Source organism: Eubalaena glacialis, chromosome 18 (genome assembly GCF_028564815.1).
Source record: "Eubalaena glacialis isolate mEubGla1 chromosome 18, mEubGla1.1.hap2.+ XY, whole genome shotgun sequence".
In the NCBI taxonomy this organism is placed as follows: Eukaryota; Metazoa; Chordata; class Mammalia; order Artiodactyla; family Balaenidae; genus Eubalaena; species Eubalaena glacialis.
The window spans coordinates 67431797-67453660 of record NC_083733.1 but is presented as its reverse complement, the minus strand read 5'-3'; positions in this window follow the sequence as shown (position 1 = coordinate 67453660).

Here is a 21864-nt window from a genome sequence, read left to right as displayed (position 1 = left end):
GAATCACAGATGTAAAAAACAATCTTATGCTTACCAGGGGGAAGAGGGGAGGGATAAACTGGGAGATTGAGACTGAAAAATACACACTACTATATATAAAATAGGTAACAAATAAGGACCTACTGTATAGCACAGGGAACTCTACTCAATACTCTGTAATGACCTATATGGGAAAAGAATCTAAAAAAGAGTAGATATATGTAAATGTATAACTGATTCACTTTGCTGTACAGTGGAAACTAACACAACATTGTAAATCAACTATACTCCAACAAAAATGAAAAAAAAAATTAAGTACCAAGGCTTTGACTAGAATGTCCTATTTGAGAATGATGTGCAATTGAATCAGATATGACCAGGCAACTTTAAAGAAGTTTGACTTTAAGGAACCAATGCTTATAACGCCCTGCTTGTAAAAAACCAGACTGTACCTGGGTTACAGATATTCCTGCCTTACAGGTGAGTAAGGAAGTTCACTACCCAGTGGACCCAGGAACCTCAGCATATTTGGGGGACATGGAGAAGAAAGAAATTCACCTAAATCTATAGGTATTGCAGCCAAAACATGGTGGCAAGTTCTTGGCTTCTTAGACTTTTGAAAGCCTCCCAAGGTTAACTGGTGATTCCTTATGAAAAGTTCTAGCAAAGCAATCTCAAAAAGAGCCTATATAATCAAGCAGTATTCTTGTTGCATTTATGGAAATAAGTGTAGTCTTTAAAGTTGGTCTGTTTATTTTACAAACAAATTAGTCCTACTGTAAATTATATTTGATGGAAATGGAGGTGGCTATAAAAATATGTTTCAGTGGAAAACTATAGTGTATCCTTGTGGATATTAGATTCTAGTCCCTTTCATTGTCTTTGATATTTGTTATTTACCTGGATTGGACTGGATTCTGAATTCTTCTAGTTCCCTCCAGTATCTGGCTACAACTCTCCAAATTAATATTTCCAATTTTTCTGTAGCCCTCCTGACTTGGAATCACTAAGGATTAATACTACACTTTCCCCAAAGCCCTACAAGACAAAGCTGGACAACTTGATATACACTTCAGAGAAATCATTACAACAGCTCATGTCTGGACAACCTTCTTGCCTAATACTGTATGGGCTATTCAAAGAGTTTAATGCCATAACCAGAGACGCTCAAACTGCAAACCAGGAGATTCATCAGGTTGCAAGAGCCATCTTCATTCTACCATCCAAAGATGCTTCAAGCTGAAATCTAGAAAGCTCAACAGACTGTACTGTGGACTCAAAGAATGAATTTATGGTTTGTTATAATCATTAACCTTTGTTTTTCTTTTGTTTCCATAGGAATGTCTCTTGTTAAATACCTGATTGCTTGCACCATAGAGAGAACAAAATAAAGACACAACGGTTTCACTGGACTGAACCATCCTCAGGACTGAGAGACTGAGTTGGTGAGATAGAGACAGTGGACTTTTGACATTTTCTGCTTGTTCAAATCTGTTTCTCTCTGTCTTTTACAGATCTCTTACTTCATCATTTCTAAAATGAATCTCTCCACAGCTACCAAATCAATCAGCTTGTAAGATGTGAAAATTTCTGAAAGCCCAGTTTCAAATGGGGGATTGAAGGAAACCTGAATATGTCATCCCCAAATATGCCACTTTGAAATAAGGATTTGAGCTGTAAGCAATTGAGGAGAAGTAGATAGATGTACCTACCATATGATCCAGCAATCCCACTCCTGGGCATGTATCCAGAGAAAGCCATAATTCAAAAAGAGTCATGTACCACAATGTTCATTGTAGCTCTATTTAAATAGCCAGGACATGGAAGCAACCTAAGTGCCCATCGACAGATGAATGGATAAAGAAGATGTGGCACATATATACAATGGAATATTACTCAGCCATAAAAAAAACGAAACTGCATTATTTGTAGTGAGGTGGATAGACCTAGAGTCTGTCCTACAGAGTGAAGTCAGTCAGAAAGAGAAAAACAAATACCATACGCTAACACATATATATGGAATCTAAAAAACAAAAAAAAAAAGGTTCTGAAAAACCTAGGGGCAGGACAGGAATAAAGATGCAGACATAGAGAATGGACTTGAGGACATGGGGAGGGGGAAGGGTAAGCTGGGATGAAGTGAGAGAGTGGCATGGACATATATACACTACCAAATGGAAAACAGATAGCTAGGGGAAGCAGCCACATAGCACAGGGAAATCAGCTCGGTGCTTTGTGACTACCTAGAGGGGTGGGATAGGGAGGGAGACACAAGAGGGAGGAGATATGGGGATATATGTATAGTTGATTCACTTTGTTATAAAGCAGAAACTAACACACCATTGTAAAGCAATTGTACTCCAATAAAGATGTTAAAAAAAAAAAAGATACATGCACCCCCGTGTTCATTGCAACAGTATTTACAATAGCCAGGACATGGAAGCAACCTAAATATCCATCAACAGAGGAATGGATAAAGAAGATGTGGTACATATACACAATGGAATATTACTCAGCCATAAAAAGAATGAAATAATGCCATTTGTAGCAACATGGATGGACCTAGAGATTGTCATACTGAGTGAAGTAAGAGAAAGACAAATATCATCTGATGTCACTTATGTGGAATCTAAAAAAAGGGTACAAATGAAATTACCTACAAAACAGAAATAGCATTACAGATTTGGAAAACAAACTTATGGTTACCAGGGGGTAAGGGGGTGAGGGATAAATTGGGAGACTGAGATTGAAATATACACACTACTATATATAAAATAGATAACTAATAAGGACCTACTGTATAGCACAGTGAACTCAATACTCTGTAATGACTTATATGGGAAAAGAATGTAAAAAAGAGTGGATATATGTAAATGTATAACTGATTCACTTTGCTGTACAGCAGAAACAACATTATAGATCAACTATACTCCAATAAAAGTTAAAAAAAATGCTTTTTGCCCTTCTCTATTTGCCTAAAAATAGAACATAAATTTTCAAAGCTGTCCCTCTTCCCCTGTCTATCAGCAAAGACAAAAACTGATCACCAGAGACTTTATCAACCTGGAGACAGCACTAAAGGAATTTTCATAACAAATTAGGTAGGCTTTATCTACCTTTAGTTTCCCATATATTTACCTTCCCACAGTTTATTGCCCTTGGAAGCCTAAAGTTGCTTTTCATTGTCCTGCTATTTCTCTAGAAATTTATTGTTCTTTGTTGAAGATTATACATAACCTGAATTCTAAGCCACCTCTTTTAGTTACTCATCCCTGAGTTTCTCCTATGTGTATGTGAGATATTCATGTTAATAAACTTGTTTTTTACTTGTAAGCTTTTATTACAGAGCCTTAGTCAAGAACCCAAGAAGGGTAGAGGAAAAACTTCTCCTCCCCTACATAACATTGATTTACAGTTTAGAACACCGTATGACCAAAAATAAATTTCAAAAGACGATTGACACACTAAAGGAAATATTTGGAATATCTAGCACAAGTATTTACTACTGCTAATCTATAAGGGATTCTTAAAGATTGATGGGAAAAGAATCAAGTTTAAATAGAAAAACAAGAAAAAGAGACAAAACACCAAACTGTATAAAATTGCTCTTAAAGACATGAAAAGAGCATAGAGAAAGGCAAATTAAAATTACACTGATATACCATTATTGACTTAGCAGACTGACAAAAATCAAAAAGATTTAACAAAGATAATAGGAAAATTGAGCATTCTCACCTGTCACTGGTGAGAATACCAAATCAGACAAGTTTATAAACAAAATTAATAGTGATAATAATGGACTGTAATCCATAAAATGAAAATACATAAATACATACTGATACAGATTAACAGGAAATAAAATTAATTTAGTAGGGGTCATGGAAATAGAACCATTAGGCAAACACCATGGTCATAGTTGTTTCAGAGAAGAATCATCAATGGATTCTAAAAGTGGTGAGATAGTTCCATAATCTCACAAACTGATTAAAAAAAACAAACTGTTTCATATTAAAGTAGACCAAGGAGACATGATGATTAAATGCAATGTATGACTGTGGATTGGATCCACGTCTAGAAGTAGGACACTGGTGAAATTTTAGTCTTTAAATTATAGTATCAATATTTAACTGTTAATTTCCTGATTATCATCATGTGATGGTTATGAAATATGTTAACATTTGCTCTATCTAGGTGTTGAGTTGCAGATTTGAAGTCTGAAAATATTGCAAAAGATAAAGGTATAAAAATTTTAAAATACCAGCAAATTACATTTATTTAAGTTGAAATCCACAAGCTGAAGACCACAGCCAAAACACCTTTTCTGGCAATAGAACCACGGTTGATGGTGGTTGGAGCCAAAAAACAGTTTGATTCCAAAAAGCAAAAGAGTTACAGCTGAATGAAGAAACAGGTCAATCATGTTAGCAGGAAGTACACGGTATGTGTAGCAGCACGGGAAAGAGAAGAATCACGTTGAATTTTGAACTACCCATTAAAGGATAAACCTCCTGATGTTAGCTAGATGATAAAAAGCCCCTCCCCATCCAAAATGGTCAAAATCAAACCAGCACAGGAACTACACAAATATCCAAAAAAAAAAAAGAAAACCAGAGCACTATAGGATAATAAATAGCCTCTTTCAACTTTCAATACACACATGATGCCAAAGAGAAGGGCAAAATTTAGCAAATCCTGAACAACAACAAAAAACTATTTTATGAAGCAATTACATCTGTCAGGTAAGAGTTCAACTCAGGAATAACAGAAATCAGGGAAAAGATGAGACCATAGAAAGAACTGAAAAATATAGAAGTAAACAATATATGCTCTGGGACTTCCCTGGTGGTGCAGTGGCTAAGAATCCACCTGCCAATGCAGGGGACACAGGTTCGAGCCCTGGTCTGGGAAGATCCCACATGCCACGAAGCATCTAAGCCTATGCACCACAACTACTGAGTCTGAGCTCTAGAGCCCGTGAGCCACAACTACTGAGCCCGTGTGCCACAACTACTGAGCCCACATGCCACAACTACTGAAGCCCCTGCACCTAGAGCCCATGCTCCGCAACAAGAGAAGTCACCACAATGAGAAGCCCGCACACCACAATGAAGAGTATCCACCACTCGCCACAATGAGAGAAAGCCCATGCGCAGCAACGAAGACCCAATGCAGCCAAAAATAGATAAATATACTAAAAAAAAAAAATATATATATATATATGCTCATTCAGATACCTGAGTCTTTCCTATATAGAATACTTCCCGGAATAAAAATCAATTAAGTGAGAATGAGATTCTCTCTGCCTTCCCACTAAACTCGTTTTATTACATTGGGCAAGTTTTAAACAATTATGGACCATAGATTTACTCTTTAAAAGAAATTGGGAAGAACTAGGGCCAAGATGGTGGAGTAGGAGAATTCTCAGTTCACACCTCCTCTCACAGACACACTAAATACAACCATTTACAGAACAACCATTGATGAAAAAGACAGGAACTTACCAGTAAAGATCTTCTACAACTGGGAACTCCCTGGTGGTCCAGTGGTTAGGACTCCGTGCTCTCACTGCTGAGGACCCAGGTTCAATCCCAGGTCAGGGAACTAGGATCCTTCAGGCCACACGACCAAAACAAAAAAATCTTCTGCAACTAACAACATTAAGAAAGAACCACAAGAAGACAGGTAGGAGGGGTAGAGTCACAAGAAAGTCAAGTCTCACACCCCCAGGGTGGGTGACCTACAAATAAGAGAATAATTACAACAGCAGAGGTCCTCCCAAAGGGATGAGAGGTCTGAGCCACACACTGGGCTCCTCAGCCCAGGGGTTCTTCACCAAGAAGACAAGCCCCCAGAGTATTTGGCTTTGAAGAGCAGCGGGGCTTATTTTGGGGAGTCCCAGAAGGCTGGGGGAATAAAAACTTCACTCTCAAGGGTGCACACAAAACCTCACATGCTCTAGACCCAGGGCAGAAGCAGTAATTGGTTAGGAGCCTGGGTCAGACCTAACTGCTGATCCTGGAGAGTCTCTTGGGGACACAGGAGGCTCACTGTGGGGACACAGACACTGGCAGCAGCAATTCTGGGGACTCACTCCTTCTACCATGTGGACAATCGTGCTGGGAGGTACTGTTTTGGAATCCTTCATTTAAATTATCAGCCACAGGGACTTCCCTGGTGGTCCAGTGGTTAAGACTCCACGCTTCCACTTCCGGGGGTGTGGGTTCAATACCTGGTTGGGTAACTAAGATCCTGTGTGCCGTGCAGCACAGCCATATAAATAAACCAATGAATGAATGAATGAATAAATGAATGAATAAATACACACATACATATATACATACTAGACCCAATTATGTCTTGTTTCTGTAAAACTAAGAAAACAAAGTAGATAAACTTATGTTAAGCAAATAACTTTTCAATATTTTTATGGAAAAATGAACTGGATGTTAAATACCTTTCATTCACCTTAACTTGAAACCTTAAAGTTATACTAAGTTATCAAAAAAATTTTGGAAATATTTCAAGCAGACATGTTTTACAAAATATATAAACATTGTGGAAAAGTTCATTTACAAAATTTATCTCACTTAAATCAACTTAATTCACTTGTTTTTTACAAGTATTCTTAAATTTCATGAGAAAAACAAAGCTATCTTTCATCTCAAGTTATTTCTCTTGATGACAATTTTGTTATATATATAGTAAGCATAAAATTTCACAGAAGTTAAGAACCTAAAAAGTTAAGCATATGGCTCGAAAAAAATTTTTTTTACGGTTATGCTTGACATATATTAAGCAGTTCACGTGGGAGTATGTTTTATTCTTAGGCTAAATTAATAACATTATAATCTAAAACATTTAATTGCTATAGCATGTTTGTTTGACTAGTCTTTATTAAGCCAGTTAAATAAAGCTATTATACAGACTAATTTATATCAATATGATCTGGAGGTAAAAAATACCATGAATACAAATGTACACAGAGATACAAAAACATACAGAGAGCTGCAAATAGATCTTACAGCTTTAAAAATTTTAGCCCTGTGTCAGGTATTATAATTCAAAATTAATTAGTTTATAAAAAAAATACTTGATCCCAAATGTGTTTCTTAATGATGGGACAAGTAAAGGTCCCAGCTCAGATGGGAAAAAATTTTCTAATATATGTGGAGAAGACTTGAATTTTCCATTATTACAGAAATCTTTCTTTCAAATGTTCTTCCAAAAAAAGAACCCTCCTACATGGTTGGTGGGAGTGTAAATTGGTACAATCACTATGGAAAACAATAAGGAAGTACCTTAAAGATGAAATAGCGCCACCATAGGATACAGCAATCACAATTCTGGGCATATATCTGGAGAAAACCATGGTCAAAAAGATACATGCACCACAGTGTTCATTACAGTGTTGTTTACAATAGCCAAGACAGGGAAGCAACCTAAATATCTATTGACGAATGCATAAAGATGTGGTACATATATACAATGGAATATTACTCAGCCATAAAAAAGGTTGAAATAGTGGATTTCCAGCCACAGGGAAGGAAGTAGAGATGACCATACTAAGTGAAGTAAGTCAAACAGAGGAAGACAAGTATCATATGATATCACCTAAAGGTGGAATCTAAAAATGGATACAAATGAACGTCTACACAAAACAGAAACAACCTCACAGACTTTGAAAACAAACTTATTGTTACCAAAGGGGAAAGGTGGAGGGAGACGTTAGCACATTGAGATTAACATATAACACACTAATATTTATAAAATAGATAATCAACCAGGACCCACTGTAATGTAGAAGGAAATCTACTCAACACTCTGTCATAACCTATATGGGAAAAAAATCCAAAATGGAATATATGTACTCCCATATATAACAGTATCAAGTTGCTACACACCACCACCACCCCAAAAAAAGAAAAAAAACCCCACAACATTGTAAATCACCTATACTACAATACAAAATAAAAATTAAAACAAATCAAAAATGCCAACTCTATTCCCCTTCAGGCCTCAGTAACCACGGCTGGTGTCACATCCCTGGAGCCTAAGCAGGCTTGGGTTTCAAGACTGGACTGTCGTGGGGCTGAGGGAGCTCAGAAGGATGTGCCAGCAAATTAGCCCCGCCCCCTTGGGCCTGGAGTGCCTGGTCCCCTCTGCATGAGACCATAATCTCCAGATCCAGGCAGCGCCCCCCCTACAGCTGAACCAAGCCCCATGCACCCAAAAGAGGGTGGACCCTCTGGGCTGGCGGAGCTTTGAAAAGGCCCCTGGGATCCACATCTCCTAGGGGTGGGGTTCCCTCCTCCAGCCTCCTTCCTGGAAGTCAACCCACCTGAGGACCACAGATCCTGAGCAGAGCAGTTTGGCAGGGGTTGGGATTTGTCCTGGGAGTGAAGGGTAAGTGAGAAGAAGCAATGAGACACAAGACTTTGGGTGTTTCTTCTGGCACATTCCACTCTAATTGAGGACCCAGGAACAGGACTTTCCCTAAGGCTCTTGTTGCCACAGTAACCAGACTTGGGCATGAAGAAATGCTGCCACCTTGTGGTCTTTCCCCTCAACAACAACTTTAAAACCGGTGCTGATGGTCATTTAGTAGTCACAAGGCCTGTGGGCTGTAAACACCTGCCCTCAAGAAATGTCCTGGGATAGGTCATCAAAAAAAATTCAGAACCGGGCAGATGTTCAAGAAGCCCATGTTAAGAGCTAAAGTTTACTCAAGCTGTATTAAAAAAGGAGAAAGCACATGGAAATGTAGGCAACATCACTAATTATGAAAGGAATGCCAATCAAAACTACAATGAGGTATCACCTCACACAGTCAGAATGGCCACCATCAAAAATCTACAAAGAGACAAATGGGGGAGACCTTCAAGACGGTGGAGGAGTAAGACGTGGAGATAACCTTCCTCCCCACATATACATCAGAAACACATCTTGGGCTCCCCTGGTGGTGCAGTGGTTAAGAATCCGCCTGCCAACGCAGGGGACATGGGTTCGGCCCTGGTCTGGGAAGATCCCACATGCCACGGAGCAACTAAGCCCGTGAGCCACAACTACTGAGCCTGCACTCTAGAGCCCGTGAGCCACACCTACTGAGCCCGCATGCCACAACTACTGAGCCCGCATGCCACAACTACTGATGCCTAGAGCCTGTGCTCTGCAACAAGAGAAGCCACCACAATGAAAAGACCACGAACCACAATGAAGAGTACCCCGCGCTCACTGCATCTAGAGAAAGCCTGCACAGAGCAATGAAGACCCAAGGCAGTCAAAAATAAATAAGTTAAATAAATAAATTAAAATAAAATGCATCTACATGTGGAAAAACTCCTACAGAACACCTACTGAACGTTGGCAGAAGACTTCAGACTTCCCAAAAGGCAAGAAACTCCCCATGTACCTGGATAGGGCAAAAGAAAAAAGAAAAAAGAAAAAACAGAGACAAAAAGAATAGGGATGGGACCTGCCCCTCTGGGAGGGAGCTGTGAAGGAGGAAAAGTTTCCACACACTAGGAAGCCCCTTCACTGGCGGAGACAGGGGGTGGTGGTGGGGAAGCTTCGGAGCCACGGAGGAGAGCGCAGCCACAGGGGTGCAGAGGGCAAAGTGGAGAGATTAACGCAAAGAGGATCAGTGCCGACCAGCACTCACCAGCCCGAGAGGCTTGTTGGCTCACCCGCCAGGGCAGGTAGGGGCTGGGAGCTGAGGGTCGGGCTTCAGAGGTCACACCCCCAGGAAAGGACTGGGGTTGGCTGCATGAACACAGCCTAAAGGGGGCTAGTGTGCCACAGCTAGCCAGGAGGGAGTCTGGGAAAAAGTCTGGACCTGCCTAAGAGGCAAGAGACCATTGTTTCGGGTGCGCAGGAAGAGGGGATTCAAAGCACCACCTAAACGAGGTCCAGAGATGGGTGCAAGCCACGGCTATCAGCATGGACCCCAGAGACGGGCATGAGACGGTAAGGCTGCTGCTGCAGCCACCAAGAAGCCTGTGTGCAAGCACAGGTCACTATCCACACCTCCCCTCCTGGGAGCCTGTGCAGCCTGCCGATGCCAGGGTCCGGTGATCCAGGGACAACTTCCCCAGGAGAACACACGGCACGCCTCAGGCTGGTGCAATGTCACGCTGGCCTCTGTCGCCGCAGGCTCGCCCTGCATTCCGTACCCTCCCTCCCCCCGGCCTGAGTGAGCCTGAGACCCCGAATCAGCTGCTCCTTTAACTCCCTCCTGTCTGGCTGGGAACAGACGCCCTCAGGCGACCTACACGCAGAGGCGGGGCCAAATCAAAAGCTGAACCCCAGGAGCTGTGCGAACAAAGAAGAGAAAGGGAAGTCTCTCCTAGGAGCCTCAGGAGCAGCGGATTAAAACACAATCGACTTGATGTACCTGCATCTCTGGAATATCTGAATAGACAACGAATCATCCCAAAATTGAGGCGGTGGACTTGGGAGCAACTGTAGACTTGGGGTTTGCTGCATATGACTGACCATTTTCTGATTTTTATGTTTATTTTAGTTTAGTTTTTAGTGCTTGTTATCATTGGTGGATTTGTTTATTGGTTTGGTTGCTCTCTTCTTATTTTTCCCTATTATTACTTTTTTTATTTTAATAATATATTTTTTATTTTTTATTTTAATATCTTTATTTTATTTTTTCTTTCTTTCTTTTTTTTTCTCCCTTTTATTCTGAGCTGTGTGGCTGACAGGGTCTTGATGCTCTGGCCAGGTGTCAGGCCTGAGCCTCTGAGGTGGGAGAGCCGAGTTCAGGACATTGGTCCACCAGAGCCCTCCCAGCCTCACGTAATATCAAATGGAGAAAGCTCTCTCAGAGATTTCCATCTCAACGCTAAGACCCAGCTCCACTTAACGACCAGCAAGCTACACTGCTGGACACCCCATGCCAAACAACTAGCAAGACAGGAACACAACCCCACCCATTAGCAGAGAGGCTGCCTAAAATCATACTAAGTTCACAGACACCCCAAAACACACCACTGGACGTGGTCCTGCCCACCAGAAAGACAAGATCCAGCTTCATCCACCAGAACACAGACACCAGTCCCCTTCATCAGGAAGCCTACACAACCCACTGAACCAACCTTACCCACTGGAGGCAGACACCAAAAACAATGGGAACTACAAACCTGCAGCCTGTGAAAAGGAGACCCCAAACACAGTAAGTTAAGCAAAATGAGAAGACAGGGAAATACACAGCAGATGAAGGAGCAAGGTAAAAACCCACCAGACCAAACAAATGAAGAAGAAATAGGCAGTCTACCTGAAAAAGAATTCAGAGTAATGATAGTAAAGATAATCCAAAATCTGGGAAATAGAATGGAAATAATACAAGAAACGTTTAACAAGGACCTAGAAGAACTAAAGAGCAAACAAACAATGGTGAACAACACAATAAATGGAATTAAAACTTCTCTAGAAGAAATCAATAGCAGAATAACTGAGGCAGAAGAACGGATAAGTGACCTGGAAGATAAAATAGTGGAAATAACTACTGCAGAGCAGAATAAAGAAAAAAGAATGAAAAGAATTGAGGACAGTCTCAGAGACCTCTGGGACAATATTAAATGCACCAACATTCGAATTATAGTGGTCCCAGAAGAAGAAGAGAAAAAGGGACTGAGATAATATTTGAAGAGATTATAGTTGAAAACTTCCCTAATATGGGAAAGGAAATAGTCAATCAAGTCCAGGAAGCACAGAGAGTCCAATTCAGGATAAATCCAAAGAGAAACATCAAGACACATATTAATCAAACTACCAAAAATTAAATACAAAGAAAAAATATTGAATGCAACAAGGGAAAAGCAACAAATAACATACAAGGGAATCCCCATAAAGTTAAGAGCTGATCTTTCAGCAGAAACTCTGCAAGCCAGAAGGGAGTGGCAGGACAGATTTAAAGTGATGAAAGGGAAACACCTATATCCAAGATTACTCTACCCAGCAAGGATCTCATTCAGATTTGATGGAGAAATTAAAACCTTTACAGACAAGCAAAAGCTAAGAGAATTCAGCACCACCAAACCAGCTCTACAACAAAAGCTAAAGGAACTTCTCTAGGCAGGAAACACAAGAGAAGGAAAAGACTTACAATAACAAACCCAAAACAATTAAGGAAATGGTAATAGGAACATACATATCGATAATTACCTTAAATATAAATGGATTAAATGCTCCAACCAAAAGACATAGACTGGCTGAATGGATACAAAAACAAGACCTGTATATATGCTGTCTACAAGAGACCCACTTCAGACCTTCGGACACATACAGACTGAAAGTGAGGGGATGGAAAAAGATATTCCATGCAAATGGAAATCAAAAGAAAGCTGGAGTAGCAATTCTCATATCAGACAAAATAGACTTTAAAACAAAGACTATTACAAGAGACAAAGAAGGACACTACATAATGATCAAGGGATCAACCCAAGAAGAAGATATAACAATTGTAAATATTTATGCACCCAACATAGGAGCACCTCAATACATAAGGCAAATGCTAACAACCATAAAAGGGGAAATTGACCGTAACACAATAATAGTAGGGGACTTTAACACCCCACTTTCACCAATGGACAGATGATCCAAAATGAAAATAAATAAGGAAACACAAGCTTTCAATGATACATTAAACAAGATGGACTTAACTGATATTTATAAGACATTCCATCCGAAAACAACAGAATACACTTTCTTCTCAACTGCTCATGGAACATTCTCCAGGATAGATCATATCTTCGGTCACAAATCAAGCCTTGGTAAATTTAAGAAAATTGAAACCATATCAAGTATCTTTTCTGACCACAACACTATGAGACTAGATATCAATTACAGGAAAAAGTCTGTAAAAAATACAAACACATGGAGACTAAACAATACACTACTTAATAACCAAGAGATCACTGAAGAAATCAAAGGGGAAATCAAAAAATACCTAGAAACAAATGACAATGAAAACACAACGACCCAAAACCTATGGGATGCAGCAAAAGCAGTTCCAAAAGGGAAGTTTATAGCAATACAATCCTACCTTAAGAAGCAAGAAACATCTCAAATAAACAACCTAACCTTACACGTAAAGCAATTAGAGAAAGAACAACAAAAAAACCCCCAAAGTTTGCAGAAGGAAAGAAATCATAAAGATCAGATCAGAAAAAAATGAAAAAGAAATGAAAGAAACAATAGCAAAGATCAATAAAACTAAAAGCTGTTTCTTTGAGAAGATAAACAAAATTGATAAACCATTAGCCAGACTCAAAAAGAAAAAAAGGGAGAAGACTCAAATCAACAGAATTAGAAATGAAAAAGAAGTAACAACTGACACTGCAGAAATACAAAGGATCATGAGAGATTACTACAAGCAACTATATGCCAATAAAATGGACAACCTGGAAGAAATGGACAAATTCTTAGAAATGCACAAACTTCCGAGACTGAACCAGGAAGAAAGAGAAAATATGAACAGACCAATCACAAGCACTGAAATTGAAACTGTGATTAAAAATCTTCCAACAAACAAAAGCCCAGGACCAGATGGCTTCACAGGCAAATTCTATCAAACATTTAGAGAAGAGCTAACACCTATCCTTCTCAAACTCTTCCAAAATATGGCAGAGGGAGGAACACTCCCAAACTCATTCTACGAGGCCACCATCACCCTGATACCAAAACCAGACAAAGATGTCACAAAAAAAGAAAACTACAGACCAATATCACTGATGAACATAGATGCAAAAATCCTCAACAAAATACTAGCAAACAGAATCCAACAGCACATTAAAAGGATCACACACCATGATCAAGTGGGGTTTATCCCAGGAATGCAAGGATTCTTCAATATATGCAAATCAATCAATGTGATACACCATATTAACAAATTGAAGGAGAAAAACCATATGATCATCTCAATAGATGCAAAGTTTTCAACAAAGCTTTCAACAAAATTCCACACCCATTTATGATAAAAACCCTCCAGAAAGTAGGCATAGAGGGAAGTTACCTCAACATAATAAAGGCCATATATGACAAACTCACAGCCAACATCATCCTCAATGGTGAAAAACTGAAACCATTTCCACTAAGATCAGGAACAAGACAAGGTTGTCCACTCTCACCACTATTATTCAACATAGTTTTGGACGTTTTAGCCACAGCAATCAGAGAAGAAAAAGAAATAAAAGGAATCCAAATTGGAAAAGAAGAAGTAAAGCTGTCACTGTTTGCAGATGACATGATACTATACATAGAGAATCCTAAAGATGCTACCAGAAAACTACTAGAGCTAATCAATGAATTTGGTAAAGTAGCAGGATACAAAATTAATGCACAGAAATCTCCTGCATTCCTATACACTAATGATGAAAAATCTGAAAGTGAAATTAAGAAAACACTCCCATTTACCACTGCAACAAAAAGAATAAAATACCTAGGAGTAAACTTACCTAAGGAGACAAAAGACCTGTATGCAGAAAATTATAAGACACTGATGAAAGAAATTAAAGATGATAAAAATAGATGGATGGGCTTCCCTGGTGGCGCAGTGGTTGAGAATCTGCCTGCCAATGCAGGGGACACGGATTTGAGCCCTGGTCTGGGAGGATCCCACATGCCGTGGAGCAACTGGGCCCGTGAGCCACAATTACTGAGCCTGTGCGTCTGGAGCCTGTGCTCCGCAACAAGAGGGGCCGCGATGGTGAGAGGCCCGCGCACCGTGATGAAGAGTGGCCCCCACTTGCCTGTGGCCCTCGCACTAGAGAGGGCCCTTGCACAGAAACGAAGACCCAACACAGCCATAAATAAATAAAATTTAAAAAAAAATAGATGGAGAGATATACCATGTTCTTGGATTGGAAGAATCAACATTGTGAAAATGACTATACTACCCAAAGCAATCTACAGATTCAATGCAATCCCTATCAAACTACCACTGGCATTTTTCACAGAACTAGAACAAAAAATTTCACAATTTGTATGGAAACACAAAAGACCCCGAATAGCCAAAGCAATCTTGAGAACGAAAAATGGAGCTGGAGGAATCAGGTTCCCTGACTTCAGACTATACTACAAAGCTACAGTAATCAAGACAGTTTGGTACTGGCACAAAAACAGAAATATAGATCAATGGAACAGGATAGAAAGCCCAGAGATAAACCCATGCACATATGGTCACCTTATCTTTGATAAAGGAGGCAAGCATATACAGTGGAGAAAAGACAGCCTCTTCAATAAGTGGTGCTGGGAAACGTGGACAGGTACATGTAAAAGTATGAAATTAGAACACTCCCTAACACCATTCACAAAAATAAACTCAAAATGGATTAAAGACCTAAATGTAAGGCCAGACACTATCAAACTCTTAGAGGAAAACATAGGCAGAACACTCTATGACATAAATCACAGCAAGATCCTTTTTGACCCACCTCCTAGAGAAATGGAAATAAAACCAAAAATAAACAAATGGGACCGAATGAAACTTAAAAGCTTTTGCACAGCAAAGGAAACCATAAACAAGACCAAAAGACAACCCTCAGAATGGGAGAAAATATTTGCAAATGAAGCAACTGACAAAGGATTAATCTCCAAAATTTACAAGCAGCTCATGCAGCTCAATAACAAAAAAACAAACAACCCAATCCAAAAATGGGCAGAAGACCTAAATAGACATTTCTCCAAAGAAGATATACAGATTGCCAGCAAACACATGAAAGAATGCTCAACATCATTAATCATTAGAGAAATGCAAATCAAAACTACAATGAGGTATCATCTCACACCGGTCAGAATGGCCATCATCAAAAAATCTAGAAACAATGAATGCTGGAGAGGGTGTGGAGAAAAGGGAACACTCTTGCACTGTTGGTGGGAATGTAAATTGATACAGCCACTATGGAGAACAGTATGGAGGTTCCTTAAAAAACTAAAAATAGAACTACCATACGACCCAGCAATCCCACTACTGGGCATATACCCTGAGAAAACCATAATTCAAAAAGAGTCATGTACCAAAATGTTCATTGCAGCTCTATTTACAATAGCCAGGACATGGAAGCAACCTAAGTGTCCATCTTCGGATGAATGGATAAAGAAGATGTGGCACATATATACAATGGAATATTACTCAGCCATAAAAAGAAACGAAATTGAGTTATTTGTAGTGAGGTGGATGGAGTTAGAGTCTGTCATACAGAGTGAAGTAAGTCAGAAAGAAAAAAAGAAATACAGTATGCTAACACATATATATGGAATCTAAGGGGGAAAAAAAGGTCATGAAGAACCTAGTGGTAAGACGGGAATAAAGACACAGACCTACTAGAGAATGGACTTGAGGATATGGGGAGGGGGAAGGGTAAGCTGTGACAAAGTAAGAGAGTGGCATGGACATATATACACTACCAAACGTAAAATAGATAGCTAGTGGGAAGCAACCGCACAGCACAGGGAGATCAGCTCGGTGCTTTGTGACCACCTAGAGGGGTGGGATAGGGAGGGTGGAGGGAGGGAGATGCAAGAGGGAAGAGATATGGGAACATATGTATATGTATAACTGATTCACTTTGTTATAAAGCAGAAACTAACACACCATTGTAAAGCAATTATACTCCAATAAAGATGTTAAAAAAAAAAAAAGAAATGAACACAATGACCAGGTCCAGTTAATCCTAAGAATGTAAAGTTGCTTCAGAATTTAAAAGATCAGTGTCTTTCATCATACTAATTAAAAATAAAATCACTATCATCTAAAATAGAGAAAAAGCTTTGAACTAAAACATAATACCTAAGGGTGAAGGATACCTAAAAATAAAAGGTGGGAGGCTTTGCTCTGAAGATATGAAGAGATTACAAATTTATAGAAATTAAAAGCCATGTAAAAACAGACCAAAGACACAGAAGAGAGAGCCTACATACAGACCCATCTATGTGCGTTCAGAAACATTTACTATAATAACTCTTGGAAACAATAATTGGGAACTTCCTTGAACCAATAAGGAATATGTTCAAAACCTCTAAAGCAAACATTTGTTTAACAATGAAGAGATAAAAGCTTTCTCTTCTATGTCAAGAGAAAGATAAGAATGCTGGCTGTATTCACTTCTAATCTACACTGTCCTGTAAATCTTAGCAAGGGCAGTAAAGCTATAGGAAGAAAATATAAAACAAGTAATCCTTTAAAATAAAATAATACAAAGGAAGAAATACCTAATTCTAAAGAGTGTACATAAAGATGTTTTTAATCTGTAGCTAAATTATCAGAATTGAATCTAACAAGCTTTCTTTAAACAATATACAAAAAACATTTCCTATAGACCAAGAGGAAACAACAAACTAAAGGAATTAAAGTACCATTTACAGTAGCATCAAAAAGGAATTGGCAGAATAAAGATTAAAAAAGAAATTACCTAGGAATAAAGGTAACACAATATGTGTTACACATTTGTAGTGAATATCATCAAATGATAGTATAATCCAGGAAAAATGAGAGACATGCCACGTTCAAGAATTGAAATACTCAGTTTCAAAAGCCAATTCTCCACAAACTGATTTTAGTTTTAGTGAAATCCCACTTAAAATGAAATGCTCTGTTGTGTTGAACTTGAACAGTGGATTTCAAAATGTGTATGGAATTTGAAAGGGTGAAGGATACCGAAGAATAAAAGGTGGGAGACTTTGCTCTGAAGATGAAGAGATAACAAAGTTATAGAAATTAAAAGCCATGTAAAAACAGACCAAAGACACAGAAGAGAAAGCCTACATACAGACCCATCCATGTGCGTTCAGATGTTGCACTGTAGACAACTGTTATCACAGGTGGTGCAGGGAAAGGATGGACCTTTGGCAAATGATACAAAGATGATTGATGACCTATCCCCATGGATGATAGAAGTGTAGTGCTTTGCTATCTTCCTTTTCCTGATATCAAACAAAAATGTAGTAACCCTTGAGGGCGATACCATTGCTGTTTTCTTGCAGGATGTTAAAATGTCTCATCACTGCCCATGGCTGTCGAGACCTCACCTCAGTCCTCACTGTCAACCACAACCTGAGAAATCTGCAAATTGGGTGCAATGATATAGAAGAATATGGGGTGAAGCTGCTGTGCGAAGGTCTGACACATCCCAGCTGTCACACAGAGATACTTGGGTGGGTATCCTCAAAGTCATGGTTGTGTCTTCCTGGGTGGCAAAAGATGGAGGGTTGGTGGGCAGAAAGAGATGGGAAAATGAAGACCCCACTAGGGACACGGAGCAGTTAGCTGGCATGGCGTAACAGACCACTCCAAAACATAGAAGCTTAAATCAGTGAGCACTCACCATTGCGGGCTGGTCTGCTGGTATGAGCCAGGAAGCTGGTCTCAGGAAATCTGTGCTTACCTGGGTTGATCTAGGTGGGCCTCACCACTGAGTTTGGAGGTTGGTTGGTTGTCTGTGAACTGAAGAAGACAGGGTTGACTGGACCACATATCTCTCATATCTAACTGGTTAGCCTGGGCTTGTCGGCATGGCATCTGCATCCACTTGCTAGGGCTGTCTTAACAAAGGACCACAGACTGGGGGGCTTAGAGAACAGAAATCTATTTCCTTATAGTATTGGAGGCTAGAATTCTAAGACCAAAGTGTTGGCAGGGTTGGCTCATTCTAAGGCCTCTCTCCTTGGCATGTAAATGTCCATCTTTCCCTGTGTCCTCACATGGTCTTCCCTCTGTGTGTCCAAATTCCCTCTTCTAAAAAGGGATCCAGTCATATTGTAGGGCCCCATCCTAATGACCTCATTGTAGCTGACTTGGCTCTTTACAGAGCTTATCTCCAAATATGACCATCTTTTGATGTGCTGAGGGTTAGGTTTTCAATATGAAGTTTTGGAGGGACACAGTCAGCCTGTAACAGCATCTCAGGAGTCCAACAGAGCAAGAAATGTGCACAGTGTCAGCTCAGAACTCATATAACCTGGCTTCCATTGTGTTATATCAGCCAAAGCAGGCCACAAGTCCAGCCCAGATTCAGGGGGTGGGGAAATAGACCCTAACCCAGTGGAATGAGCTTCAGAGTCACCAATGCCATGGGTTCAGAAGGAGATGGACACTCGTGGCCATTTGTACCATCTGCCACAGAGCAGTCATCTGATGTCATAAACACAGGGCTGAAAGATGGTGTCCTCAGGGGCTGTGGGGTGAGCCTTGGCTCACCTTCCACCCCTGTGCTGCCCTCTTTGCCCGGAGGAGGGTCACTTCTCACCGTGTGTGTGTCTTCTATTGCAGACTGGGTGAATGCAAGCCAACCAGTGACTGCTGCAAGGATATCTCTTCTGTTCTCACCAGCAGTGAAACTCTGAAAATGCTGAACCTGGGTGGAAATGCCTTGGACCTCGGCGGGGTGGTGGTGCTATGTGAGGCCCTGAGACACCCCGAGTGCACCCTGCAGGTTCTCGGGTGAGCGGGCGTCTGCTCCTATAGTGGGGGGGGGGCGGTCCTGGGCCAGAGGAGGGATTGACCAGGGCCTGAGGTGTGGGAGGGCCACAGTCTAATCTCACTGTGTTTAAAATGCAAGTGATGACCATCTGATAAGTTCCTATTTTTCATACACATTTCATGCGTGACATCATCGATTTCACATCATACCCTGTGTGGGATCCATGTGCCTCAATATTTTCAGGTCACTGAATTATGTTTTAGATATAACACAGCCAAGGATCATTCAAAGGTAGATGCAAAGGCCAAAATTGGGTCTATTTTCATATTAAGACTCAGTCTAGATGTCCATCGGGCTTATTTCATCACAATATAATAATTATGGAATTATAATTACATCTATCCCACCTCTCAATCCATGAGAAATAAAGCTCTTGGCTTCCTCAAGACATTTTTATATCCTTTGTTTTACTGAATCCTCTTAACAGCCCCCAAAATGAAAAATCATTACACCAAGGGAAAAAAAAAAAACTTAAGGTAGAGCCAATGTAGGATCTTGGGCCAAATATAGTATTAGGTTAGGATTCTGGAGACTGGGTACTTAATATGCTGCCTGTTACAAACTGAACCAGCATTCTAGAAGCAATGGCTCATTTGTCCCCATGAACAGTAAGTAACTCCCAAGCAACATATGGGTCAGGAACTCCTGGTGGCTGTACTCCAAGGATGTTCCATGGTAATGCTGTGGCATATCATCATTGGATCACCACCACCATCTGTCTTCAGGGTCATTAAAATCCCACTGAGACTTGATTCTCAAAAAGGACCCCTTCTCCTGTAATTTCTCCAACTCTGCTCTCACTACAGAGTACAAGTCTTTTTCGAGCCTGCAAAAAATAGAGAGATAGAAGGAGAAGAGATGATGATGGAACGGGATGATAAAACAGGCATCCCATAGAAAAGCTAACTTTTGTTTACCCTTGTATTGTATATCTCTACCTCCAACTTCACCCAGAGAGATTGGGAAGGCTATCTGAAGGCACAAGAACCCCTTCCCAGAGAAAGACAAAACCACAAAAGAAAAAAGATGGGAAATCCTCAGGAAGATGATGAAATAAACATAGGACAGGGTAACTCAGGTCATCATCACTGTATATAAATCTGATTCCTCTCATTTGTATTATTAATATATGTTTAACAGACTTTTGACAAAGTCTTCACATGTTCTTCTTTGAGAAGAGGTTAGAGTCTGGTTACCCAGTGAGAAGTCCCCTCTACAACTTGACTTTCTCTCTCTCTCTCTCTCTCACACACACACACACACACACACACACACAATTAGCAAGGGGAGACTTGTCCATCCATGGTGGTCACCATCCCAGAACTTTTAAAAATCCATGACTTAAAATTGGTGCAGCCACTATGGAGAACAGTATGAAGGTTCTTTTAAAAAACTAGAGTTACCATCTGATCCTGCAATCCTACTCCTGGGCGTATATCCAGAGAAAAATCTAATTCAAAAAGACACATGCACCCCTATGTTCATAGCAGTACTATTTACAATAACCAAGACATGGAAGCAACCTAAATGTCCATCAACAGATGAATGGATAAAGAAGATGTGGCACATATATACAATGGAATATTACTCAGCCATAAAAAAGAATGAAATAATGCATTTGCAGCAACATGGATGGACCTAGAGATTATCATACTAAGCAAAGTAAGTCAGACAAATATATCACTTATATGTGGAATCTTAAGAAAAAACAAATATATATACATACATATATGTGTGTATACACACTCACACACACAAATGAACTTGTATTTACAAAACAGAAATAGACCCACAGAGGTAGAAAATAAACTTTACAGTTACCAAAGTGGTAGGGATAAATTAGGAGCTTGGCATTAACATATATACACTACTATATATAAAATAAACAACAAGGACCTATTGTATAGCATAGAGAACTATACTAAATATTTTGTAATAACCTATAAGGGAAAAGAATCTGAAAAAGAATAGATGTAGACACAGTAATGTATAACTGAATCACTGTGCTTTACACCTGAAACTAACACAACATTGTAAATCAACCGTACTTCAATTTTTTTTTAAATGTATGACCTAGGTGTGAAGTTGGTAGTATAAAATCCTCAAGGTACAGATTTTGACCAACTTCCCAAAGTAGGCAAGGTTCCTTGGTATCCAAGAGGATTTCTGCTAAAATGTGCTTAGTTTAATGTCTTTCTCAAAAAAAATAAATAAATAAAACCACTGCTTACCTTTCTGATCTCATCTCCAGAATACTGAACCAGGTGGAGAGTGTTCTAATGCTCTTCTTTCAACACCTCCAAGGGTAACACAAAGCTTGGTCCAACCTCAGAGCCTTTGCACAATGCTATTGCAACTTCCTTAGAACGCACCATCCCTCACCTCCATTCACTGTTCAAGT